Source organism: Natator depressus, chromosome 4 (genome assembly GCF_965152275.1).
Source record: "Natator depressus isolate rNatDep1 chromosome 4, rNatDep2.hap1, whole genome shotgun sequence".
Taxonomy (NCBI): Eukaryota; Metazoa; Chordata; order Testudines; family Cheloniidae; genus Natator; species Natator depressus.
The window spans coordinates 88060639-88088496 of NC_134237.1; the positions used below are offsets into that span (position 1 = coordinate 88060639).

The 27858-nt window shown below is 41.0% G+C and overlaps 1 protein-coding gene across 4 annotated transcripts in view; it reads right to left on the minus strand.

Moving 5' to 3' along the window:
- The window catches only part of CRACD (capping protein inhibiting regulator of actin dynamics), a 213943-nt gene that overhangs the window by 127768 nt on the left and 58317 nt on the right, over nucleotides 1-27858 (minus strand). For all 4 annotated transcript variants that reach the window (XM_074951367.1, XM_074951366.1, XM_074951365.1 and 1 more), the window contains exon 2: nucleotides 1145-1263. The gene's annotated coding sequence lies outside the window, so the exon portion shown is untranslated. The remainder of the gene's footprint in view (nucleotides 1-1144; nucleotides 1264-27858) is intronic.

Sequence of the window (27858 nt, forward strand, 5' to 3'; positions counted from 1 at the left end):
TTGCCATTAATGCCTAGATTACCACCTGCAATTTTGGAATTGATTTAATGCGTCATTCAGAAGTTATTGCATTACATACAGACAGACTAACAGAGAAATGCCATCAAGCTGAGCGTGAAGTCTTTGCAAGCTTGGCCAAATATACACTACAGAGATATTAAAAATCTACCATGTACAATTCATATGATCTTTTCATATGGGAAAGTATATGAAGTGAGGGGTGCAAAGTATTTATTTTCTGTTATTGTCATTGCACCTTCATTAGAAACATTTATAATAAGTTTTAGCTGTTTCCAACTTCTTCCTGTTAGTGCTGAGGGGGTTGGGACAGGAGAGTTAAGAATATTTTATGTGCCACTAGTCAATCTAAAATCCTCCATTAAGAAATGAAGTGCAGATCAGTACTTTAGGTTTTAAAAAGATGGATCACTTCTTGTCAATAATTTGCCAATGGTGACACATTCTGCAAACATGAAAAATGTCTGTCTAAGCCAGGGGTAGGCAACCTCTGGCACGCATGCCAAAGGCGGCATGCGAGCTGATTTTCGGTGGCACTCACACTGCCCGGGTCCTAGCCACCTGTCCAGAGGGCTCTGCATTTTAAATGAAGCTTCTTAAACATTTTAAAAACCTTATTTACTTCACATACAACAATAGTTTAGTTATATATTATAGACTTATAGAAAGAGACCTTCTAAAAACGTTAAAATGTATTACTGGCACATGAAACCTTAAATTAGAGTGAATAAATGAAGACTCAGTACACCACTTCTGAAAGGTTGCTGACCCCTGATCTAAGCAAGACAGAGTTGCACAGGAGACCTGAGACATTCCTGAACCTTTGGATAGCCCATGTTGACCCTTTTGGCTGAGAAGAAAGTAAAATGTCTGATTCCATATACAGTGGTGGTTAGAAGTACAGTAACACACACATTTGCATGCTTTTCTACCTTTAGCATGAAGTTAGAGTTTCTTGTTCTGTATGTTTACAACTCAAGGCATAATAGCTAAGACATGTCCTTTTCTTATCAATCATAATCTACCTTCTCTCACATCTCCCTCTCCATCCAACTTCTTGAACTGTTAAAACCAAGATATTCCTTACAGTATTAATTCAAAACCTGGAGAGCAATAATTTCCTTACCTTTCTTAAGCCAAGTTTTGTTGTTATATACTCCTATTAGAGTCTCTTCTGGAACTGGGAGCCTTCTTTAGTAACAGATATCAGAAAGCAAGGTGCATTGCCAGTGATGTTCTTCCCAACTGTTGAGGCAAAAAGAGAAAGAGAGAGCTTTTACTTCAATCTTTACAGGAATACCCTTAGAATATTTTACATCTTCCCATATGAAGCAGGTGCTTTATGAACAGAATACTTCCTATGTGTCACATCTCTTGGCTAGATCATTTCAAACCACTTAGAAAAATATTACACAAGGGAGATTTGTATGAACTTCTTACTTTCATATGAGGCAGAATTTCATACAAAGTAGTCTCTTTTCTCCCCTCACTGACTGGCAAAACAGCAATACTTTCTTACTTTTCCTTCAAAAGAGCCAAATCCTGCAGTTCTAAATCAGTTCTCATTTAAGAAAAACATTTCACTGGTTTCAATGGGAGTTTTGTCAGAGTAATGATGGCAGTTGTTGGCCACAAATTTCTTAAGAAAAAAAAAGTTTAAAATTAGATTATTTTTCATCATAGCTTTAACAAAAGCAAAGTGCTTTCTTCAAAACACAAGTTGGTCAAAAATGTATGTTATTTGCTTTAAAAAGTTCCAGAAAGATAATGTTTTTATTTTTTTATTTTGTTGTAGTATTTCAAGGCGAAGCGCAAATACGAGAGGAGGCCCCTGGTAAGTGGATTTGATTTTGGGAATCGCTGAAGCAAGTCACTGGGGGCAAGAGGGTTGCAGAAGGCAGGCTTGTGTCTGTATGATGCACGTACCACCGCATGCCTAGTCTGAGTGGCGGAACAGGCTGTTGATTGACTCCCTCACTTCATGGGAATCTGGCTTAGAAATCTCCATGAAACTCTCACGGAGATACTGGGCAATCCACTGCTGCAGGTTCTTTGGCAGAGCTGCTTTGTTTCTTGCCCCATTAATGGTAACTTTCCCGTGCCACTCTGCCATCACCGGGGGCGGGGAGACCATTGCTGCACACAGACGAGCCGCATAAGGGCCTGGGCAGAAGCCACAATCTTGGAGAAGACCCTCCCTTGATTCCCTGTTCACCCTCAGCAGCGAGATATCTTTCATAATGAACACAGCCTGTGGAAAACATGGGGACAGGAGTGATTATCAGTCCCCCCCTACAGTGCTGGCTCTCCTCAAGAGCCACGTGCCCCAGTGTACAGCAGGGTCCAGGAACACTGATTTACCCTGCCCCTGTGGCTAGTCACCATTTGTGGGGTCTTGTGGCTCATGTGTGCTTGCCTGGGGTCAGCCAGTTAGTGACAGGTATGAGTACTGGCTGTGTGTCAAAGCACTGAATCAGTCTTGTCTGTGCTGCAAACAATACTGCTTCTGTAAAATGTTGTGTTTAAACTGCACAGAGATGGCCTTGGGAGCCCAGCCTCCCTCTTCGTTATTGGCAGCTGAACAACTGCATAGAATTAGAAAGCAGCCACAAAGAACTAAGGAGGACTGTCTGTGTGACGTTATAATTTACTCTGCCGCTGAAAAATAGGAATTGAAGGAGAGGTGGGACAGTGAGAAGAGGGACCGAAAGGAGAATGCGGCATGCCAGAATGAAGCCACGGAGCGGCTCTTAAATGTTATGGAGTGCCAAGCGGACACGCTCCAGGCGATACTAGCACTGCAAACGTGCCCGTACTCCCCTGAAGCCACTGTCGCAAAACTCTTTCCCATATGCCTCCAGACACCGCCAACACACTCTTATCTGGCTCCAGTTTGTACCCAGTGCATTCCACTCCTGCCCCGCCACAGTCCAGTCCTGCGGACTCCCAGTACCCACTGCACTCAACACCCATCCCTCTGCAGTTAGGCCCTGCTGAAGTACAGCACCTGCTGCACTGTACTCCAAAGGAGATTGGATATGATCCCTGGACATACACAAATCTTTAACCGTCCCAGGGTTCCCACCTCCTCTTGGGACCTTCCCTTCCCCCATCCCCCTCACTGCTGATGTGTTTGTTTGTTTGTCTCTCGTTTTAATAAAAGAACTGTGTTGGTTTGAAAGGAATCTTTATTCTATTAATTGAAAGCAAACAGAGCCCTGCAAAGCAACAGACAATTATCTTAAACCTTCATATTGCATAGTCTGCACCAATTACAATTACCTCCTAGCATTAAAAGCACTGCACTCCCAAGCACAGCAACAAATATTAGTGGCTTTCAGCTTCAGATTGATGCCTCAAAGGATCCCACTGGCCATCCTCATGGCCCCGCGCTGTGCACCTCTATTAGCCTTGGTCACTGGCTGTTCAAACTCAGCCTCCAGGCACTAAACCTCAGTGGTCCAGCCCTGAGTTAAGCTTTCACCCTTCCTTTCACAGATATTATGGAGCATACAGCATGTACCTATAAGAATAGGAATATTGTCATCGGCCAGGTCCAGCATCCCATATAGGAAGTGCCAGCAGGCCTTTAAACGGCCAAAAGCACACTCCACAGTCATTCTTCACTTGCTCAGCCTGTTGTTGAATCACTCCTTGCTGCTGTCAAGTTGCCCCGTGTATGGCTTCATAAACCACAGCATTAAGGGGTAGATGGGGTCTCCCAAGATCACAATGGGCATTTCGACTTCCCCTACGGTGATCTTCTGGTCTGGGAAGAAAGTCCCTGCTTGCAGCTTCCTGAACAGGCCTGTGTTCGGAAAGATGCGTGCGTCATGCACCTTTCCGGACCAGCATGCGTTAATGTCCGTGAAAAGCCCATGGTGATAGTGGAGTTGCTCTTTTAGCTCACAAAGATCAGGCCTGTGCTTTTAGAGCTAAAAGCTGTGAATTCTAGTCACAGTGCTGTTTGTTAGTTGATTTCTGTAAACCATATGTGAGACCACAAGTCATAACAGCATGCAACCTCTTTAGCACTCCTTGTCCTGGCAGTGCTAAATGGCAAGCATGGGAAGTCAAACCCATATCTCCCTCAGTGGGACTGCTCCCTAGTTCATTTAACACATTTCCCCGCTTACTTCAGTTATTATACTTGTCCTGGCAGAGCAGATGTCAAGGGTTCAATGCATTGGCAAAAAGAACCTGCTGTAACTGAGAGACTACAGTTCAATTACCTTGGCTGCATCCCTCTGGGAATAGTTAGCCTATTGGTGGCTGTTACTATATAGTGTCATGTTTCCTTTTACTCCCTTAAGGTTCTGAGGCGTGTATACAATGGTGTGACTTTTCACTGACCTTGTGCCTAACAAAACATAAAAACCAGAAGGAAAAGCCAAAGGAACAGAACCCTGAAGCATAGCACAAACCTGCTCTGTCAGAGCTGTGAGGAAGAGAAACACTTAGATTAATCACTGTATACCAGCACTGGGAACGCACCCAGAAATGTGATGGAACAAAAGCTCTTCCCACATCTAGTAGCTTTCAGCTTCCTCCCCAGATGAGAAGTGTTCTGCTGCCACTGTTACTCCCACAGATTTCTGGGAAGGAAGAGGTGCTTGGAAATTTCTTTCAGGATACCATCCTAAATTCTCTCTTTCCAAAGCAGCCGTGAGATTCAATACAGCATTACGAGGTACAGTTCCAGCAGAAAAATTAAGCAGATGCATATTCTATATACACTTAGGAGCAATTATCACGGCCCACTTAATAATTAACACCCGGAAGGAAGCAACTGGGAAGGCACCCAGAATGCACAAGAAAACTAATTGGAATGAAATTCAGGAAAGGAAAAACTGTGTGAATTTATCATGTTTGTATTGGGGTGGGAGAAGTGGAGAAAAACTCTATATACTGGACCTTTTTACAGTTCAAACAAACTAAACATACAGATATGCTTCTTTGCATCCTGCCTCCAGAACTACACTAGTACAAAGCTTTGCAGCAAAAGAAGCCTGTTATAAAAGTAGCTCCCTAAAAATAGCCCTCTAGTACTAGAGTTACAAGCAGGTAAATTGATCTAGTGCTCTATTTTCAACTTCTCAAGGACAATTGTTCTTGTACATACTCCATAGGGTTGTCACTCAGATATGCAACATGAGACAGGGAGGTAGGTAAACACAGCAAACCAGTAAACATTTATAGTTTGCAAAATACTTCACATTTTATTAATAGATGTGCAATGGAAAGGTAAAACCTGATTACTTTTTAGGGTAAACAACTGACACATTCTGTTTTCCTGGGAAAATATTTCAGTGTTCTTCTTTGCAGAATGCTCGAGCTAGGGAAAAAACCTCAGGACAAGTGAAAGTGACTTGCATCCTGATAATGGATGATACCAACATTATTCATAAAACACTTTCTCTCCATGGAGAGGATGGCATTGACTCAGAGTAAGATGTATATGCTTCCCTCAAACATAGATAATACTGATGACCCCTGGAGAAAGCATTAGGATGTTGATTGTGGCTCAGATGGAAAGGATAGAGTGATTGTGTCTCGTAGTTTTTTAATATGAACAAGGGGAAGGTCTCACTCTGAATCATTTATAGATTCATAGATACTAAGGTCAGAAGGGACCATTATGATCATCTAGTCCGACCTCCTGCACAACACAGGCCACAGAATCTCACCCACCCACTCCTGCGAAAAACCTCTCACCTATGTCTGAGCTATTGAAGTCCTCAAATCATGGTTTAAAGACTTCAAGGAGCAGAGATTCCTCCAGCAAGTGACCCATGCCCCATGCTATAGAGGAAGAGGCCCTGGAGGTTTTTCCCCTTCCAATCTGCCCTGGAGGAAAATTCCTTCCCGACCCCTAATATGGCGATCAGCTAAACCCTGAGCATATGGGCAAGATTCACCAGCCAGATACACAGGAAAGCATTTTCTGTAGTAACTCAGATCCCACCCCATCTAACATCCCATCACAGGCCATTGGGCCTATTTACCACAAATATTTAAAGATCAATTAATTTCCATATAAACAGACTCATTCCTCGCAGAATTATTATTATTAGGAATGAATTTTGACATCTACAGATCAAAAGTGCTAAAAGTATATAGGTTATTTCTCTGGCAATCTGCCCTTTAATTGAGAAGAACTGGATTTTAAGTTTCACAGAGGAGTTGTACTGGGTTAGGAGTAGTAGTAATATTGGCGTCTAGAAATTTTCTTGCAGACAGCAAGCTGAGAGCAGCCTTGAGCTGGAGTCATACAGCTAGCTTTTCTGTTTGTTTAATTGAACAATGTAATATATTCAGCTCTCTCAGGTGCTCCAAGAATCCTTTGATTTTCCACTCTCCCCTTAGGTTCCAAAACACATACTTTATGGAGATATTACAAAGAGAGAATCCTGCACTTAGGATGGAATAATTCCATGCACTGCTATAGACTAGGGACCGAATGGCTAGGCAGCAGTTCTGCAGAAAAGGACCTAGGGGTTACAGTGGATGAGAAGCTGGATATGAGTCAACAGCGTGCCCTTGTTGCCAAGAAGGCTAATGGCATTTTGGGATGTATAAGTAGGGGCATTGCCAGCAGATCAAGGGACATAATCATTCCCCTTTATTCGACATTGGTGAGGCCTCATCTGGAGTACTGTGTCCAGTTTTGGACCCCACACAACAAGAAGGATGTGGAAAAATTGGAAAGAGTCCAGCAAAAATTATTAGGGGCTGGAGCACATGACTTATGAGGAAAGGCTGAGGGAACTGGGATTGTTTAGTCTGCAGAGAGAAGAATGAGGGGGAATTTGATAGCTGCTTTCAACTACCTGAAAGGGGGTTCCAAAGAGGATGGATCTAGACAGTTCTCAGTGGTACCAGATGATAAAACAAGGAGTAATGGTCTAAAGTTGCAGTGCGGGAGGTTTAGGTTGGATGTTAGGAAAAACTTTTTCACTAGGAGGGTGGTGAAACACTGGAATGGGTTACCTAGAGAGGTGGTGGAATCTCCTTCCTTAGGGGTTTTCAAGGTCGGGCTTGACAAAGCCCTGGCTGGGATGATTTAGTTGGGAATTGGTCCTGCTTTGAGAAGGGGGTTGGACTAGATGACCTCCTGAGGTCCCTTCCAACCCTGATATTCTATTATTCTAGGATTCTCTCTGGCCAATGAAATATTATACTCTCTCTAAGCAATGCAGAAATAGTATTATCATGGCCAGAAATTTGGCTTCCGAAATCACACATGAAAATAACATTGTTCTAAATTTTGTTAGACAAGTTTACCACTTTCTCCACTGTCTCTATATACACTAATTTACACTGTAACCAGTAACCTGGAAGAAAACACATCTATAGCTTCAACAGTAGCAAGCACTTCCAACATTAATGGAGAATTTTGTGATATCACAGGTACAACCTTCTGAAGAAAATGTGGAAATTGGAATAAGAGACAGAACAACTATAATAGATGTAACTACATTTTCTCTCCTTTTCTATAAGAAGACTCAAAATATTTAAGGGGTCTCCGATCCTTTTTTCCAATGGAACATAGAATCCCAGCTTTTAAGGACATCCATGTTTATCCATCGATGAACTCGTAGTTTTTGAATATCTCTATTGGGAATACTATTACAGTTTATTTGTTATAAAAGAGTTTAAAACCCTATAACATTCACCTCAGAAGGTGTGCATATTTTAATTTCATAATCTTGCTCTGCAACATGAGGAGAAAAGCCTTGCATTTCTGGAGATTAGAAACTGACACATTAATAACGGCATACTACAGCTTTTCAATGTTATTTTTGTGCAGGGCAAGAAGAATCATTTTTTCTGTGTCTACTAAGAACTCTTGCTAAGTTTAGATTTTATTTAAAATACATTTCCATTGGATATGAAAACTGCAAGTAGCATATTACTCAGGCAAGAATCCCATGGGCTCACATTGCATGATTTAACCAACCAAGCCACCAGAGATTTATGTAATGCAGTGAGTAATATCACCAACAGTGCTGTAATGAACACTTACAAGTGATGTAAGAAGGTGAGACAATCACTTCTTCATGTATTTTTAAAATTATTTTTCATAGAATCAATAAAAATTCTATAATCTTATTTTAAAAAATCCACACAAAACCACAGAAACCGCTTCAGGATGAAAAGATACATTTATGTGCATTTTTTCTTTACACTGATGTATTTTCAGTTGTTTTTATGTATGTGTTTTATTCACAGTTGCCACTGTTATTTAGTAACAGTTACAATTTAAAGACTGAAAGGTATACAGAAATGAATATCAATAAGATATCAAGCAGGAAAGCCTAGTAGCCATGAAAGAGTGTCCTTTTTTCAAACCATTCATCAGTTTGAAAATTCAAAACTGGTTTGTTGATGGTGAAATTCACCACAATGCTTCTGACAGGGGTTGGTTTGGGGAGCAAGCCAGTGTTAAAGGCCTAGCCATTTCAGTGAAAAGCAATGCTGGGTTTTGTAATTTTCCTTATTCATGATGTTAAAAAAAAAAAAAAAAGATATATCCTCTCTTGTTCTCCTGTGAGAACATAGACAAAATAGCACTAACTTTCACAGAAATATCCTGGTAAAAAGCCACAGGTTTTTGGAGCGTATTATTATATAGAATAGATTATATTAATATATACATATATAATATAATAGATATCATTATATATAATATTATATATTATAATATTAATATAGACTATATATTTGTTGTATAGATATACAAATCTCAATATTTATATTATAAAATTAAAGTTTTTACTGATTTCAATAAAAACTTTTTGCTACTAATTTTAGTACCAATATCAGGTAATTCAGCATAACCTTCGAAAAACAAAAGAGTCTCATTGCTTATTCAGACAAGGAATCCCACAATTTAGATGCCCCAACAGAGAAGAAAAATTTCCTGAGAACTCTTCTAGTAAACTGTATTATTTACTCTAATTTTGTTTGATTTTGTATTTTTTTATATTGTTTACTTCTGCTTTACTTACATACACAATTAGTTCAAAGAATTTTTCTAAAATTTATTTCTGTCATGATGTCATTACAGAGAGGGCTGATGAAAATGAAGATTATTATTCTATTTTTATAACTTCACCTTTGTATATATGCCAATATAAAGCTTTCGTGTTTATATATTCAATGTCCTTTCTGTGAAAATAATTTTTTTTTTATGGTGTGAAGCCTCTTACACTTGACATAGCTTACGGCCTCAGAATGTCATAATTCAGCCCCGTCTTGACTTCAATAGAAGCAGGTCCTTACTGTGGGCCTGATCCTGCCAGTGGCAGAGCACCTTCAGCTCCCACTGAGTTCAATGAAATTGGCCCTCTAAGAACATATAACTTTTCCATATGTATTAAGCATTGAAACTGCAGGTCAGCTTAACTGCAACTTTACTCCTTGCTCACTCTGTAAAGTATTAGGTACGTACAGTTAGTCAAAGACAAAGGGGGCCAAACTGACCTAGCTCTTCAATTGTCACTAGCCTACAATGGATGTATAGTCACTTATCTTAAAAAAAAGTGAAGTAATCTACTTTTGTTCTTGAGCTTCCCTGTTATCAAAGGAGAGGTAATTTCTCTTGCCCCATCCTGATTCTGAGCATTTTCTTTACAGAATAGGGAAGTGGAAGTAGGCAAGAAAACAATTTACAGATGTACCAGATGTCTGCCAGAGAGCTAATGTGATGCCGATTTTAAAAAAAGTTTCCAGAGGTGATCCTGGAAAATACAGGATGATGAGCCTAACTTCAGTACAAGGCAAATTGGTTGAAACTATAATAAAGATGGTGAGGGATGCAACCCCATGTTCTGGGTGTCCCCAAACCTCCAACTGCCAGAAGCTGGGACTGGATGACAATGGATGGCTCCCCTTTCAGCTGTCTCTTTCTCCTCAGAGCTTACTTCTGGGAACTCAAAACATTCCCTCTTGCTACAGGTCACAATGTTAACAGTTTTGTCATTTCCCACCAGCACATCAGCTGGAGGATAGATCTATCAGTGGCTATTAGCCAAGATGGTCAGGGCAATCCCATGCACTGTGTTTCCTTACACCTCTGATTGCCAGAAGTTGGGACTGGATGCCTGGGGATGGATTACTCGATAAATTGCCCTGTCCTGTTCATTTCCTCTGAAGCATCTGGCACTGGCCACTGTCAGAAGACAGGATACTGGTCTAGATGGACCACTGATCTAACAATACGGCCACTCTTATTTTTTAAGTCTTCCAATTACACACACTATATTCTAATCAAATTAGGAATTTTAAAAATGGATTAGCCCATGCAGATATTAAGTTAGTCTATTAGTTATACCGCCATATTTTGGAACATGGTGACACATGCACAAAAATCCCACATACACCATTTTCAGTGACTTATGATGGTGAAACCAAAAGATTAGTCTGTAAAGGTGAAACTCAAATTTACATGAAATATTTACATGTCACTATCTTACTTCTTTTCTACCCAAAAAAGCATAGACAGCTTGGAATCTGGAATAACCAGCCTGAAGAGTCAAGCCGAGTTCTTTTTTCTCATGAATCATCAGTAAAAGATTCTGCAGGTCAAATAATGTTCTTATTTACATTGTATAACCTTATTGTTTCAGGATGAAGCCATCCTGTTGATCCATGCAATTTCATTAACCTTCCGTACTACCTTACCCTTCACTTCCCTGTTACCTCTTTCATTTCATTTCAGTAGGGTAAGAGAGGAAATATGATTACTCATCTTCTCATAACTTTGAGATGTGCTCTGTATGTCCATTATACTGTAGGTGTGTGCATGTCTCATGCACCAGTGCCAGAGAGTTTTCCCTAGCAATGCGTGTAGGGGCAACCAGGCACATGCCCTGACTGCCCTCATGCTCCAAGACCACGGTATAAAGTGTGGAGCTGCCCCACCCATCCCTCAGTTCCATAATCCCAGAATCTAGACTCTATTGGGAAAGGAGGGTGAGTTGAGTAAAATACATGCAACCATAGGTGCTTGAACTAGTGGTGCTGGGGGTACCTCCTCACCCCCTTGAAGTGGTTTCCATCATATACAGGGTTTACAGTTTGATTCAATGGCTCTCAGCACCACCACTATACAAATCATTCCAGCACCATTGCATGCAACATACATCAAAGAACAACAGTTACTAGAAGGTGATTAACTGTTTTTTCTTCTTCAAATGATTGCATATGTCCATTACAATGTCCAACTGCCAAGTTGTTTTCAAAAGAGGTGGGGCTAAAAGTCTCATCAAAAGAGGGAGTGTAGGACCACTTTCCCCACATTCGCATCTCACTTTGATGCAGGAGTAATTGCATAGCATCTAGCAAATGTGAACTGAGGACCATGTCACTATTTGCACATGTCCTTAGCTTCTTTGCCTTAGTTTCTTCATCTGCATAATTGAGACTGAATACTTACCTCCTGTTTTTATTTGTAGTCTTTACAGAAGACTAGAAATGTCTTGTCTTAATAATTAATGTGTGTAAAGTACTTTGAAGACAAGAAGTGCTAAATATTCATACCATTCAATTACTTACCTGCCAAGACCTGTGTGTTATGACTTTCTGTTGTTCCTGCTGATTGTACCCTGAACACCTAACACAAAGTAGGTGGCTGCATTCCTTACACTGCTTTAGATAACAGGTCATCAGCTTTTGCAGGATCCCCTTAACACAGGATATGACAGGTAAAATTCCTTAACAAGACCTAACGTTTATTTTTTTCCATTTAAAGCTAAATAAAAAAATTCTGTTGCTGATAGTTTCAGGGTTCTTTCAGTATTTACATTTTACAGGTATATACCACTGCCATTTCTAATATCTTCTGGCAACACACAGCTAGGCAAATAATCATTCCCAATATTCATTGTGGGGCCAGATTCTATAACCCTTTTTCAAACTGTGTAGACTCTTACTCTAAGTAGCCCCACTGAAGTCAATGGGGTTACACATGCAGTCGGATTTCATTCAATGCAAGTAAAGGTGACAGAATTAGGCCTTTTGGCTATGATTTCAGCTTCCTAGAGATCTTGGGGGGGAAGGGGGGTGGCTCCACCTTTCCACCACCTCTGAGGGAACTTGAACCCTTGGAGGCAGTAGATAGGCGCAATCCTTGCACTTGGGAAAAATCACATGGACTAACTATCTCTAGCCCCGTATGCAGGGGGGGGACAAGCGTGACTGAAGATTCCTTGTGGGTCTTTATCCCCACAATCCATGTGTGCGCCAAGGCAACGAACAATGCGTCTCATATTATATTGTACAGGAATAAATTTGTAAGGTGCCTTGGGAGCCTTCTGGACAAAAGGTGTTGTACAAACATAAATCATTAAACAAAAAGCAAGTGACCTTGTCCCTTTCATAACTAAAGAAGCATAAAAGAAATATGCTCTATAGATGAGAAGCCAGTCAGCAATGCTGTGCACCAGTGGTCAGACAAGAGCACAGGCATCCATCCTTATGTTTCAGTGGGTAGAAAATTCTTTTTGACAAGCTTCTAGTTTTCATCTCATCAGCCATGGATTCACAGTGATGAAGGGCTGCTAAATCCCTCTGTTGTGGTGAAAAACAAAATTTCCTGAGTACAAACTAGCATCTAGGACAATAATTAGATCTCTGATCTTCACACAGAGCTGGCCTTAAGTAATTCTTCTGGATTTAGGTATAAAATATGCATTTGACATTAACATCATCTTCATCATGATAAGAGTGGATGACCAGATCTTATGTTCAGGCTGGTAAATGTTCAAGACAAAGCGTTGATATAGGCATCACTACCTGCATGGCCTATAATACAACCAGCTACCCTAGACCGTTGCACAAACTAACAATAATTGATTAGCTGATTTCTTGTAGGCATCATAACATTAGCAGTTCCTGAGGGGGAATATAAAAGTGACCTTATAGGTTGTTTTGGAGAGAGTGTTCCATGCATAAGGGATAGCGTGGAAGAAAACACCGACACATTTGTGGAAAAAAGCAGAAGTGGGGAGGAGGGCCTTGCAAGGCAGACTTCATTGGTGGAGCATAAAAGACGCCATGATAAGAGACAAAGCAAGCAGAGAAAGTGGACACTTGCAGAGCTGTTCTTCTTGGGGCCAAAAGCTTCATGTAAGATCTGCAATTTACAGACCAGTCTTGTCTTCTCTGGCAGAAAAGTGAGAGGGAATAATTCACTGACCGATTCCCTCTACCCCTTCAACAATGGCAGCAGGGGGAAGAAACTCAGAACCCAGCATCACACCATCTTCAGCACAGCAGTGATTTAAACATCATGTACAAATATTCTAAGACGCCTCCTTTGCTAAAGATTTTAAAATATCAGTCTTTTCCTTACTAGCCAGTCTAAGCAAACTCGGATGACTTTTTTTTTAGCCTGTTTCTGTTATGGCTTTTTACCTCTATGTTAATGTATTTTAATTCAGGCAGCACCCTGAAAAGCCTGATTGATGATGACTGGCAGCTCAGTAACCTCATCCTGATGGGTGTTTTTGTTTGTCCTCACATTGTGATTCATATCCACCTCTCCAGTGTTGATGTATCATTGCTCAGGCAACAGCCAGCTGTACAGATGGGGCTTTCTTTTCCCCTAGGATGTGCATCTGTCCTCTAGTAGTAAACAGGTGGGATTGTAGAGAGATTTATAATTGTTTGCTTGTAATAAATACATAAGCAAAAGCTACTTTATACAGACAGACTTAGAATTGTTTAATGCTCATAACTGGTCCTATCTCTGTGGGGATTTTAACCCTCTTTAAGTTAACTCTTTCTTGGTTAATACTTTGAGAGAACTGTAGAAATTTGGAGGTGGTGGGGAGCGGGAGAAAATCCCTCATATTTCTATTGGTGAGACAACTCATGGATTTTATACTTTGGTTTTACTGAGTCAAGTTCCTGTAAACCAGCTGCTATTTCCGTGTCTCTTCACGTAAATGTTTTTGTTGTTGGCGTTAATTTAAGGATATTTAATGCGAGAATCATGATCACAAAACAGACCAAAACAAAAGATATATATAATAAAGTATATCTGATTCTTAATAATCTTACATTTTAAGAATCATTTTTAAATGCTTCATGTTTGGGGGACACTCTTAGCAAGTCTCCCATAAGAAAAGCAAAAAGGCTCAAAGAAAGTAAAGAAATATATTCCCAGAGGGGCTGCAATCTTAAATCGTGACTATTGAGTGTGCTAGCTACCAATATGTGCATATTACTGCTCTGTTGCTCATCCGTCTTCTGAAGTGACCCAAGTTGAACACTGTAAAATATTATCAATAATCTCAGTGTACTGTCCACAAAGTATAAACTTCTCCAGCAAGCACATTAATATCAAATATCAATTCATTCCCCAGGTGGAGTTGTATCCCTCATTAGTTATGTTTATGATAGTTTTTTTTAAAGTGATGTACAAGGAGAAAATGGGTTACTGCCTTTTTACGATGTGTAAAAGAGAGCCTTAAAGGTAATTTTCTAAAAACAAGAAGTGTTTTTTCTCCTTGTTTTTTACATTAGCAATTCAGGTTCCATCCTGCTCTTTCCATTAAGATTAGAGAAACTCATGACACACTTGCAAGAAACTCTCCAAGAAAACCAAGGAAAGCCAGATTTGAAATTCATGACAACTGTTAAAATAAACAACAAAATAAGTAAGGAATATTTTTCCTTCCCAAAGTCCACTTTGCAGACCTTCTTTACCCAAAACAGAGAAAGAAAGATATTTATATTTTTAAAAACCTTTTGAGGTCACCTTAAGCATCCTGGTTTGCTGCAGTTGCTTGGAATCCCATTTCCTGAAAAAGAAGGTGAATTTTGCTCCTTCTTGTTATTCAGAGGTCATTCCTTTTCTTCACCTAATAGCTCTGTCTCCTGACAAACTGAAGCAGAAGATAATGAATATCTTTCTGTGCTTATTTTTCTAATTTGCATATGCATCTTCCACAGGAGCCATCAGTTACAAAAAGAAAATTGGACTGGATGTAAAAGGCCCTTTGCATTTTTTTTACTGCCTTGTAAAACAAATTATTTTTCATTTCAGTGATATGAGGAATTCATTAATAAAGCCTGCACAGATTATTTACTGGGTGTTCACTGGACGCATTTTGCATCCTTTACAACCTTTAGCTTTATCCAGAGAAACACACTTTGCCCAGGTTCACAACAGTCTAACTCAGAGCTAGAGCATCGCCAGTTTTGTGGAGTCTACTGATGTATCCCTCCTCTCCTGTGGCCAAGTTACTCAACAAATGGCACCCTTGGTGCTTACCACACCGCAGCATCACTGGGAGGTTCTACAGTTTGTTTTGATCCATGCACCTCACTCCCTTGTCATTCTCTTCATTCCCTGGCTCATCAATCATGAATCATGTATCCACTGAGGGACAGCATGGTATGCTTCATGTCAAGACTGCTGTCAACTTTGCCTTCCAAAATTAGACAGAACCAGAAACCCCTTGTGAATTTTCACCACCTATCTGAGGTTCAGAGACCAAAGAAGGTACACTAAAGATGACTACCACCATCCCTGCAACCCCCTCAATAGCATCAGAAATCACAGTGAAATATTGGGATTATGGCCAATGTTTTTGATAAAAAGAGGGTAAATACTTTGTCACCCCTTCACAGTTATGATCTGAAAATTGACCTGCAACCTCAAGCTGAGATCCCCTTTGGCCACATATATTTTCTCTCAGAACATGAACTCCAGGTGCTCTGGGATTACCTCTGCGAGAAACTGGAGAAGGTGTTTGTTCACCCCTCCACCCCTGGCAGGGGTCCAATATTCTTTGTGGCAAAGAAAGATGGCTCCTTCTATCCTTGTGTTGACTATTAAGTTCTGAACAAAGTGACAGTCCAAAACCATTACCCGCTGCCACTTATTAACAAGATCTTTGAGAGGTTCCACTCGGCCAAGATTTTTACAAAGTCAGACCTTTGTGGGACCTACAGCCTGGTCTGAATCAGGGAAGGTAATAAATGGAAGACTGCAGTCTGCATCCAATATGGACATTTTGAATATTTAGTTATGCCTTTTGAGTTATGTAATGCTCTGGCAACATTCCAGCATTTCATCAGTGATATCTTCCAGGATATATTGAACCAGTTTGTGGCTACTTATTTGGACACTATTCTTGTTTTTTCCCACAAAACCAGGAACTGCATGAGCAACACATATACCATGTTCTCAACAGATGCCACTAAAACCATCTTTACACCAAAATGGAGAAATGAGAGTTTGATAGACACACAATTGAATTCCACAAGTATATTGTTTCCCCTGAAGGGCTAACAATGGATCTATCTTCCATCTCCAGGTGGAACGCCCCAAAGGACATGACAGGCATTCAATGGTATCTTGGGTTTGCCAATTTCTACAGATGTTTTATTAAAAGATTCTCTCACCTAGTTGCAGGAGAAGAAAAGGAATCCCTTGGAAAAGGAATCCCCTTTATCTGGCCACCAGAGGCACAGTTCATGTTTGATCAGCTAAAGAGATCTTTACCTCAGCTCCTCTTTTTGTGCATTTGGATCCCCCCCAAGCCCTTCACCATAAAGGCAGATGCTTTGAACTCTGCCATTGGAGTGGTTCTGTCACAATATACTAGCTCTTGTAATAAAACTAAATCCCTGTGCCTTTTATTTATGAAAAATAACCCATGCTGAAAAGAATTATGATATCTGTGACAAGAAGTATCTTGTAATCAAGGTGGCACTTGAAGAATGGAGATACCTTAGAAGGAGCTTGGTTCCCAGTCCAGGTTCTCACTGATCATAAGAATCTGGACCACTGTTCCCTCTAAGCTGTGCGTGTGCACACAGATCCTAAACCCTGTGCAACGGCGAAACAACGTGCACACAAAAATTTGCACAGAAGCACAACAATTTGCACAGAAGAATTTTTTTGCGCACATGGCCTGTCAAAAATTAGAGGGAACATTGATCTGGACTATCTTCCAACTCCTGTAACCTTAACTAGCTACTGTTCTGCTGGTCACTTTTCCTTGCCAGATTCAATTTTGTTGTCACCTACCAGCATGGATCACAGAATGGAAAGGCAAATGCCCTGTGCCACAAGGATGAATATGCTGAGACAGATATAGCTCCCTTGGCTACCATTTTACATCTGTCAAATTTTATTCAAGGGACAACAAATAGGGAGCGGATGTCCCTTACCCTGTCCTTGCTTCTCCAAGACCTCCAAGCTGCTAAGATCTGTTACACCCAGATGATCCTAACTTTTTGCACAGCTCAGGTTTTCATTTAAAGGATGGTCTGCTTTATCATGGAAGGAGTCCTTTATATTCCACCCAGCCAGTCCATATCTGAGCTGTTAAAGATGTGTCATGATACACCAATTGCCGGTCACTTTGGCTGCTTCAAAACCCAAGACCTAGTGTTACAGAGTTTCTGATGTCCAAGGTTCAGTTTTGATATTAAGAGGTAATTTATGTGATCTGTGGTGAGCAAGTGCATATGTGTCAAACCACTCAGTCTTCTCCAGCCTTTGCCTACACCATTTCAACCCTAGTCCTTGGTATCCTTGGACTCCATCGTAGAGTTACCCCACTCCCAGGGCTGCACCTTCCTCCTCCTCACTAAGATGGCACATTTTATTTCTGTTCACTCCCTCCCAACTGCCCAGGAAATGGCTCACCTTTTTCTACACCATGTTTTTGGGCCCATAGGCTGCTGACCAGAATAGTCTTAGATCGAGGTTTGCAATTTACTTCCTATTTTTGGTGCAAATTCTTAGGAATGGAACTGCTTATCTCGTTGACCTATCACCCATATACCAACAGGCAAACTAAATGATGGAACCAGGTCCTTGAGCAATACCTCTGTTGCTCTCTCAGCTATCGTCAAGATGATTTGGTCATCCTACTGCCTTACACAGAGTTTCTATACAACTCCAGCCACACATCTACCCAACACAGCCCATTCTACACAAACTGTTGTTTCCACCCTCAACTTCATTTGACCACACCTTCAGACTCCCAAGTTTCTGCCACCTTCACCGGGCCCACCGAGAGCTTACCGAACACCTGGAAGTCTCCAAGCAGGCAGGCAAACATCATGATGACTGAAAATGCCAAGCCACAATGGCCATGTCTGTAGGAGATAAGGTTGGGTTGTCCTCCAGACACTTAAAATCCACCCATCCTCAGACAAATTTGCCTGCCAGTAGCTATGCCCATTTAAGATCACAAAACAAATGGACCCTGTAGCATTTACACTCCAGCTACTGGAATCCTTGAAGGCCCACCTGGTTTTCTGTGTGTTCCTTCTCAAACCTTATGTGGAGAATTTCTTTCCCAGCCACTCTGCTCCACCACTATCTCCTGTATCTGCCCAGGGCCAAGAGAAGTATGAGGTCTGGAAAATCCTAGACTCCAAGTGAGTTTGAGGCAAACTATTATCTGGAGGATTGGGAGGGCTATAGACTGGAATAGTGATTGTGCGAGCCAGGAGAAAACATTATGCTCCAGAACTTATACATATCTCCTATTAGAAATACACTGCAAAACCAGGTCCCATGGCCCCTAGATTGACTGCACTGGCTGACAGAGTCCAGACCACTCCTGACTCTGTCATTGACACTGTGTTATATGTAGATTCTGAAAACAAGAGATTCCTGATGGGTTCCTCATTTAAAATGTCAATTGTATTAAACAGGCAAAGTGACTTCCAGCCAAGTCAAGTGTAACACGATTTCTACTTGTTTGCCTAAGAAAGGTTCATGGTTGGTTTAGGTAGTGACATTGCTGCCTATGGAGGTTGAGTTTTCCATTTGAACTAAGACTGTGCTCACGAGTAGATGACCATATTAAGCCAAATTCATCCTTGGTGTTACCCTAAAGCTGAATCTGGTTATTTAAGGGGGAATGAATATGGATTTAAGAGGGCCACCAAAATTTTAGATATATCTTATTTCTATAGAATAAGGCACTTACCTACAAAATTAATTATATAAAATTACAGTAAAAATACAAATACTAAACCAAATAAATACATCTTGAACTGTAGCCTAAAACTTGTGCTCTTGCAAACTGTAAAAATAGGTATATTCCAAAGGCAATGTTCCTTGACTGACAAATCCCTACCATTAGCCCTGGAGAATTTTGCTCTGTAAACCAATAGCAAGAGCATCTCTGCTGAACTGGTCATACACAGATAGAGGGAAAGACATTTTCACTGATAGCTGGTCCCCAGGCCAAATACAGGGCTTTAAAGATTTTCACTAACATGAACTGTACATAGAAATGAATAGGAAGCCAAAGCAAAGATATGAGCACAACTGTTATGTGCTTACACAACTGGGACAACTTCTGAGTAGTATTGCCCACTTCAGTAGTATGGTTTGGTTATTACTAATACAGGGATGACATATACACTTCTGTAGAGACAGAGTAATACTCTCATTACTCAGTTTTAGTCTCCCAGTTATGTAAATCTATGATAATCAAACTCCCCCTCCTTTAAAACTGTCAACACTAATTTCTGGCATAAGAATGTACGCACCTTTAATCTGATAACCAGGAGGCTGCAGTTATGTGGAATCTTCACTTGGTATGAACATATTACAGAGACAGAACTTTGAAGATATGGATTATGAATCCTCTCTGTGCCCTGGGTGCTTGTCCTAGGGGATTCTAGCAAAAATATTAAGAAATAAAGCAACTGTCAAGTATTCTCCAAAGGTAACTCTGTTGCTTATCTGAGAATTCAGCTGAAGTCTTAGAATATGTCTACACTGCAGTGTAAGCCCAGGGTTAGTGGAACTTGGGTCTGCGGACACTGGGTTTGCAAGCCCAGAGCTTAAGCATCCACACTGACTGAGAGAAAGTGATGGCAGACGTTTCTGTGGCAATCAGGCAGTAAACCACATGCAATGGGGTGAACATAAAAAATACTCCTGAAGTAATTGCTGGTTTTGAGAGAATGGGGTTTCCAAACTGTGTGGGGGCCATTGATAGGATAGTTTGCCCTCCTTAAGGGGCACATGAGTACATAAACCTCAAAGGATACTACTCCATTGTTATGCAGGCCCTTGTGGACCACAAAGGCTGATTTATGGACGCCAGAATGGACTGCACTTGAAAATGTTCATTATGCCAGGGTTGTCCGACAATCCAGAGTCTACATTCATGGACAGGCTATGACATTATTCCCGCCAAATGACATTGCCATAAATGGAATAACTGTATGTTATCCTGAGGGACCCCATATACCACTTTTTGCCTTGGCTTATGAAACCATATCCTGATCTCAGACTGTCAGGCAGAAGAAGGTTAAATTACACTCTCAGTAGATGCAGAATAATAACTAAATGTGCATTCAGCAGATTGAAATCCCACTGGTGCTGTCTACAGACCCATTTGGATTCCAGAGTCTTCAATGCTGTCCACATTATTGTGGCTTGCTGTGCTCTTTGTGAAGACAAAGGTGAGACATTTGCCCCTGAATAGACCTACGATACCAATGAATTGCTGAAATCAGTACACTCAGCCAGAAAGTGCACCTATCACAGCAGCAGTAAGATGGCCCCTGGCAACAGAAATCAGGGATGCTCTATGCTCCCACATTACAGACCTGAATGGGCCAATGGGAACGGGAGAACGGTATGTTTTTGTACAGCAATGTTTACAGTAAATGAGGAACTGTCACAACACACAATGCAATGACGGTCATGTATTGAGAAATTGTGTTTGAGTGTAACTTCCCATTTGTGCTTTAGCACGTGTTTATCTTTATTATTCAACTTTCACTTTATAAGATGGGATGTAACGATGGCAATAAACTTTCTTAATAAAATAAAAGCTTTTATTTGAATTACAAAAAAAGTTGAAAGCATACTGTTGCCATTTGAACATTGAAAGAACAGTAATAAGCCAACACCACAACCAGTAATAATACAAAACACAAAGTACATAAACCAAACATTGAATAGTGCAAACAGTGCCATCAAAAAGTGCCCTAATTTTGGCCATCTTCTGGCATGTTCTCCTTTCCCTTTCTCATGGGTTTAGCACACGCTTGCCTCTGCTGCCTGGTTACGGAGGCCGGCAGGGAGGTGAGGCAGTTGCAGACTGCAAGCTGGAGGGAATCAGTCCAAGGGTGGAAGACTGCAGTGGATAGATTTGCACTGTCCAGCTGCTAAGTTGCGGTTGCAAGGACTAGCCAACCATGGAATTGTCCAATGTGTTCCTGGTATGCAGTCTATGGTAATGTGGAGGGGATTTAGGCTGTGATGCAGGAGCCTGCACTCTTGCAGCCATTAGCGAACGCAGCTACTCAAATGGGTCTCTCTGTTGAGCTTTATCCTCCTTCCTCAACTGACGCTCCTGTTCCAGGAATTGCAACACAAATGTCCGATTATGCATTGCTATTCTGTCCGCAAGCTCTGCAGCCTTCCTGTGCCTTTCTTCTTGACTCTCAACTTGCCTTTCCATTTTGCCAAAATTCCTGGGGCAAACAACAGGCTATTGTGTTACGGTCCACATGGATTAGTGCCTCCCCACAGCTGCCATGACAGCCTATTATGATAGCATGCAAACACACAGAATTCCACAACCATCACAACCTTTTCTTCCCTCCCTCCCCCCGGCACATTTCTGGACTGCCTACAAACCCCCAGCCATGTTTCAGACACATGAATTAATCACCCAGATGGACTACCCTTAACTAAATGGATTGCATTTGTAAATGGACTACATTTCAACCTCCCCCGAACCCCCGCCATACATTTCCCTGTTTACAGATGGATCATTACACTGTAGTCACAGGAAGGCAATGCAAGGTTCTTATTTTTAACATTCCAGCACATCTTAGCAAGAATGTGCAACTTTCTAGCAAAACTTAAATCTTAAAAGCTTGTTTCACTGTTTGCCTCTCCATCTCAATTTTGAACTCCATGTGAGGGAGGAAAAGCGGGGAGATGCTAAGGCTGCCATTCTCAGACATACACTACCACAGACAGCTCTCGTCATAACTTTTGGTTTGGATCATATATTAACAACAACAAACATGGAGCCAGAAACTTAGCAGGCCGTAGGGTGAGTTCTGCTTCTCCGATTTCTGCTGCTAGCTCCATGACAGGCTGCTCCTCTCATCCCTCGCTTTCCAAGTAGTTGGGCCTGAGCTGCTTAATCCTCTTCCTGCACTGGTCATGAGTCCAGTGAATGCCCAATGCTGCCAGCTTCTTTGTATGATCATTCCTGGAATTCTTGCTAAAGTCAAACTGTTTGTTCATCTCATACCAGAGATTCACCAAAACCTGGCTATACTCATGCACCTAAGTAGCAGCACCCTTGGCAAAGGACTTCTGGTCAGTGGCCATTGCCAACGTAGAAGGTTCACTGTTTGCAGCTCAGTGGTCAGAATAAAATGGAAGGGTTAAATGCCCAGCAGCTGTACTCTTGAATAAGGGGAATTGCTTCCAGTTTCTGAGAGTCAGATTGCCCTCTCTATCCTAAGAGTAGCCAAAGAACACTGGCCCATGGGATTGTGGGATAGAATTTGCAGACTCTCAGGGCTTGAATCCGGGTGTTCCAGCCCCAAGTTGCAGCCATACTTCAAAATGATGAAGTTTGGGACAGAGTTGCAGCAGGACCTGGGCTCAAACCCTTTACCCCTATGGGGTCCAGGCCCGAGTCAGACATAATTGTGTGTTGAGGGAAGGAGAGGTTGGGCTCAAGCCTGAGTCTGGGCTTACGCTGCAGAGTACGTACCCAGTGTGTTTTAACCGGAATTCCTTGTGCTGAAAACTTTAATGTTGTGTTGGTATTGGACACCTGATTTTGAAAAGTGAGCCAGTTAAACAGCTGTAACCTGTAGGCTGCTAAGAGGATGCAATCAACTTTGAACAAGTAATTGGAAGAAACAGATGCATTTATACCACATTACTGTATCCCTTTGCTGCGCTGATGCTGCTATAGTTAGGTAAGGAGTTCATATCCTGCTGCCAAATAGGATTTGGGACTGCAAATCCATAACACAATGAACAGGTCTTGAGTGTCAAAATGCCATACGGCAAACATTGCTCTCGATCATGGCTGCTCTAGTGGGGGGGGGGGGAAGAGGAGGGGCGGGACAGGACTTATCCCTCTTGTTAAACTATGATTTATTGTTGTCTTGGCAAAATATGGGTTATTGATGCCTTTTAGAATGTTGTACAGTTCAGTGTTTTGAATGAGGAAAGCAATTTGAAAATAAGTACCAGAGGTGCTCTAGTTAAGCCAGACAATTACACTGTAGTTTTTTAGGCGTCTATACTACAGAGTTTTGTTGACAAAAGTTATGCCACTTTAATTAAACCACTGGTGCATGTCCATACTAGCTCCTTGTGTCAGCAGAGCACATCCACGCTAGCAGCTCTTGCACTGACACAGAGCAGTGCACTGTGTGTAGCTATCTCACTGTGAAACTGGCAGCAGGGTGCTTTGGGAAGGGTTTGCAGTGCCTCATGGGGCATCACACGTTGCAGGTTTCTCAATCCCATTGTTCCATGGGCATCCCACTAGATTGCCAGCTGCTTTTCAACTGAAGTGTGGGGGGGGGAGGGGAGAAGAGTGCGTGACAGGGAGTTTGTGTGTGTGTTGGGGGGGGAGGCAAACAGAGTGTGTGTTGGGAAAGTGTATGTGTGTGGGAGGGTGTATATATGAGAGAGAGACAGAGTGCGTGTTGGGGAAGCGTGTGTCGGCATGTTGTCTCTAAGTTCAGACAGCAATTTAAGCAGTCTCCCCTTCCCTCCCCCACCCCCAGCAGAAGTCCGTTCTGCCTGCCAATGGGTCTGATTCCCTCAGAGTGCTCCCACACCTCCTCAGCTGCTGGAAGCAGCATCCTCAGCAGCTTTGTGAGCTCTCAGTCTGAGGAATGTCAAAGCTTCCCAGAGTTTTGAAAGGGGAAGGGCGCATGCCTAATGAGCAGAGTGGTCACGGCAGGCATTGTGGGATGCTGGGGGAGGCCAGTTATGTCGACATGATGAACGGCAATGTCTACACAGATGCTTTGTCACTTAGCTTAGCCACAAGAAGCTCTATACCTCTCATTGAGGTGGTTTTATTTTGTTGGCAAAACAGCAGAGTTTTGCCTCCAAAAGTAGCTTTGCAGTGCGTACACCTCCACTGTTTTGTCAGCAAAAGGCAGTTTTTGCCGACAAACTGTGTAATGTAGACAAAGTCTTAGCAAGGGACAAGTAGACAAGTTCCACAAGCAGAAATCAAAGACAGTTATTGAGATGTACATGTAAACAGGTATTTGGGAAGGTAAGAGGAAAGCGGTAGATCTACACTCAAGCCAAAACCCTTCTTTGTGAAACAACTGGTTGGGACGGAGTTAGGTGGGAGGGAAAAATCTTCATATGAGTCATTCTGCTTAACCAGGAAAAGCAATGATGGATATAATTTAACAGCCTCAGAAGAAATACACGATTTGCAGAAACAAGGACTGATTTCAATTATTAGTTTCAAATGCATGACTCAGATCCAGAAATAAAGGCAACTTTTTTTTTAAAAGGATCTATTTTATTTTCTGAACATTTTTTAAAAATTCTCTCTAATGCACACGGATGAATAATTAAATTTCAAATTAAATAATGATACATCATAGAATCACAAGACTTAGAGATGCAAATTACCTATTATGACATAATCTGTCCCTCAGCAGCCTACAGTATATTAAAATTGGAATGAGGTAAAATTCCCCCCCCCAAGAAGAATGAAGGTATTATGCAAAGAATATGGATTAGAGAAGTAATAATCATGGAGTTCAGTGATCTTCCCTGGAAACAGCTGCAGCTGTGATGAAATTAATTATTCAGGCAGTATGACAAATGGCTACAGCAGGGGCTTGGCCTTTTACTGCTTTACAGATAGATGCAGAGCATATGATCTTGAAACAGGCCATCTTATGGCATTTTACAGTTAAATTCTGGACCCTCCATCCACCTTTACAAGCCACAGTCCTAGGTGTCGGCTACACATTGTGGTACAAAAGGTGAATTTAAAAAAAAAAATCTGGAGGGAAAGAATACATTTTCTGTAAAATATTCAGTACTCCCAGACATGCATACCTTCCTTCAGTGAGAGAAAAACAGCCATCCATAAAAGTCCACACACTATGCAGCAAAAAACCACAAATTTATTTATGACTAAAGCAAAGCACTCTGTAGAAGAACTGGTGTAAAAATCAAGCAGCCTGAAATAGTTAAAAATAAAAAACAAAACAAAAAACATTAAAAGGAATACACTTGTTTTTGTTAAGCACTTTGAAGCACTCTACATGAGCCAGGAATTATTTTCAGAGCAGTTAACTGATATTAAGAAGGGAGCCCATGCATCAATGTTGGTAACAGAATAGAGCTCTGTCTCAGACACCAGGTTTAAAAATCACATATTTAACAAGCCATCACCACAGATATACAGACATTGAAGTAATCAGTGGGGCTCTGATAAGGATCTTAATTCCCAAAATACCAGCTCACTACTGTTGGAGCTAAAGGAATAACTCAGTTACTGAATTTCTTAGAAGGGGCAGGGACTGTATCTTCCTGTATGTTTGGACTGTATCTAGTGAACCCGGAACACAGATAATTAATTACAACCAAATGACTAATTTAAAGAGATATTTAGGTTGCAAATTCAAGCACTAAAAAGTTAGGAAATACCAGAATTAAGGTTGCTTGAGCAACCTTAATTTGACCCCCTTTATGATTTGTCTTTAATTTCATGATTTTTTTTTTTTGCCTGCCTCGTTCAGTGCACAGGATGAACAATGCTCAAATAATGAGCAACTATTCAATGTTTCAATTTAGCCTCATTGTTGAATGTGCGGCTGTAGACCTTATTTACTGCACACCATTCACATCTGACTCTGAATACAGAACTATTAATTTCTTCATGGTATTTTTAGTGTTCTCATTGCAGCATTATACTGGTTCATAAACAATAATGATTTAATACCACCTTATCTCACGGGGTGTTATCTCCATTTTACAGCTGAGAAACTGAGGCTCCATGAAAAAAAAAAAACAAAGAAATTAGTAATTCTGTATTCAGAGCCAGGTTTGAAAGGTGTGAAGTAAATAAGGCAGGGTGCCACACATTGGATGAAGATAACATGAAGCAATTTCGGGGAAAGTCCTACTCAGCTCCTGAAGCCCTGGGATGGAGCATGTGCAGTCACTCTGTGGGGATGGCACATCTGCAGTTCAGTCAGTACATAGGTATTGTGGGGGGAGAGAGTATGCTTAGTGCAGACAGAATCTCTGGAGAATTTAGCAGCCAAATTCTTGCAAGTCTCTAATGAGCATATCCATATCCATCTACCTATCCATATCCAGCATCTACTTTCTTCAGTGTTCTTAGTATTTTATTTTTCAATTCTAGGTGGCATTTCTTCTTTACAGGCTTCATTCAAAATCCAATGAAGTCAATAAAAAATCTCCCAGAGGTTTCAGTGGGCTTCAAATTAGGCGTTAATGTTACCGGCTTATCTAACAGCAATTTGCTGCTGTCAATCAGCTTTAGTCATGTCCTCCTCAAAATGAGGATGTAATTAGGACACATGGAGGGAAAGGGGTGAATTATTATCAAAGCCCCATAATCAAGATAAGCTGCAACAACCACAAAAGTATGTCATCTTGAATTATGTGTAGCCCTTGTAAGAGCTAATCCTGAAACACCCTTACAAAGCCTCTCTGAGCAAAACCTCAGAACCCCAAATCTCTGTTGAATAAAGGATTTCATACTCAAATTATGAGCACTTTAGGACTCTCACAGTTGCCCTTTTTTATTATCTTTCATTAAGAATATGTTGGAATGTTAAATAGGAACTGCACCTGGTAACAGAACTATCTTCTCCATTATAAAGGAATAAATAGATCTACTGGCACTTAAAGAAGTTCCTGTGCAAAACAAATTGAACAAAGGTATTAATTTAACTGAGGAACTTTGGGGGAGGGATAGCTCAGTGGTTTGAGCAGTGGCCTGCTAAACCCAGGGTTGTGAATTCAACCCTTGAGGGGGTCATTTAGGGATCTTGGGCAAAAATTGGTTGGATGAGTTAATTGGGGATTGGTCCTGCTTTGAGCAGGGGGTTGGACTAGATGATCTCCTGAGGTCCCTTCCAACCCTGATATTCTAAGATTCTATTTCATGCCCACAAGAACAGCATACCTGCAAGTCAAATGCAGCCCACTGAACCATTTGCTTTCACGTACATCAAGCAGTTCATCCTTACTGTGGTACAATGTGTATTGTGTTTTCTGGTGAGGATTTTGTTTTGTTTTGGAGGTGGGGCTATAAAAGTACTAATGAATGGTTTTTATTTATATATGGACTGATGCATTATTTATCTATCAATCTATCCAGGTAAATTAAAACAAACACTTTTTTAATTACCTGTCAAATATATTTATACTCTGAAAATCTGAGATCAGATCTTCCCTTGTCAGCCCATGTCAAGGAGCATTCATGACAGCAACAATGAAGGGTATGTAACAAAAACAAATTAATTACGAGATGAGGTGTCATTCTTATGAATTTATTAGACAGAATCAGAGGATGATTTTCTTGTCTGTTCAGGTGTTGGGGGGTGGAGGGAGGAGCTTGTAGAAGTCACAGTATTTCATGCTTTTGAAAGCGTGAAAATAACTCATACCAGAGGTCCTAAATCATGCTTTATGTTCTTTACAAACCACTTTTCACTAGACTATCGAGACTAATAATTTAAGATCTATTTCTAACAGCCTACAATCTAGGCAGCAGCTCAGGTCAATTTAGCAGCATCTCAGTGAGGTACAGGTGCACAAATGTGAGAAAAAAA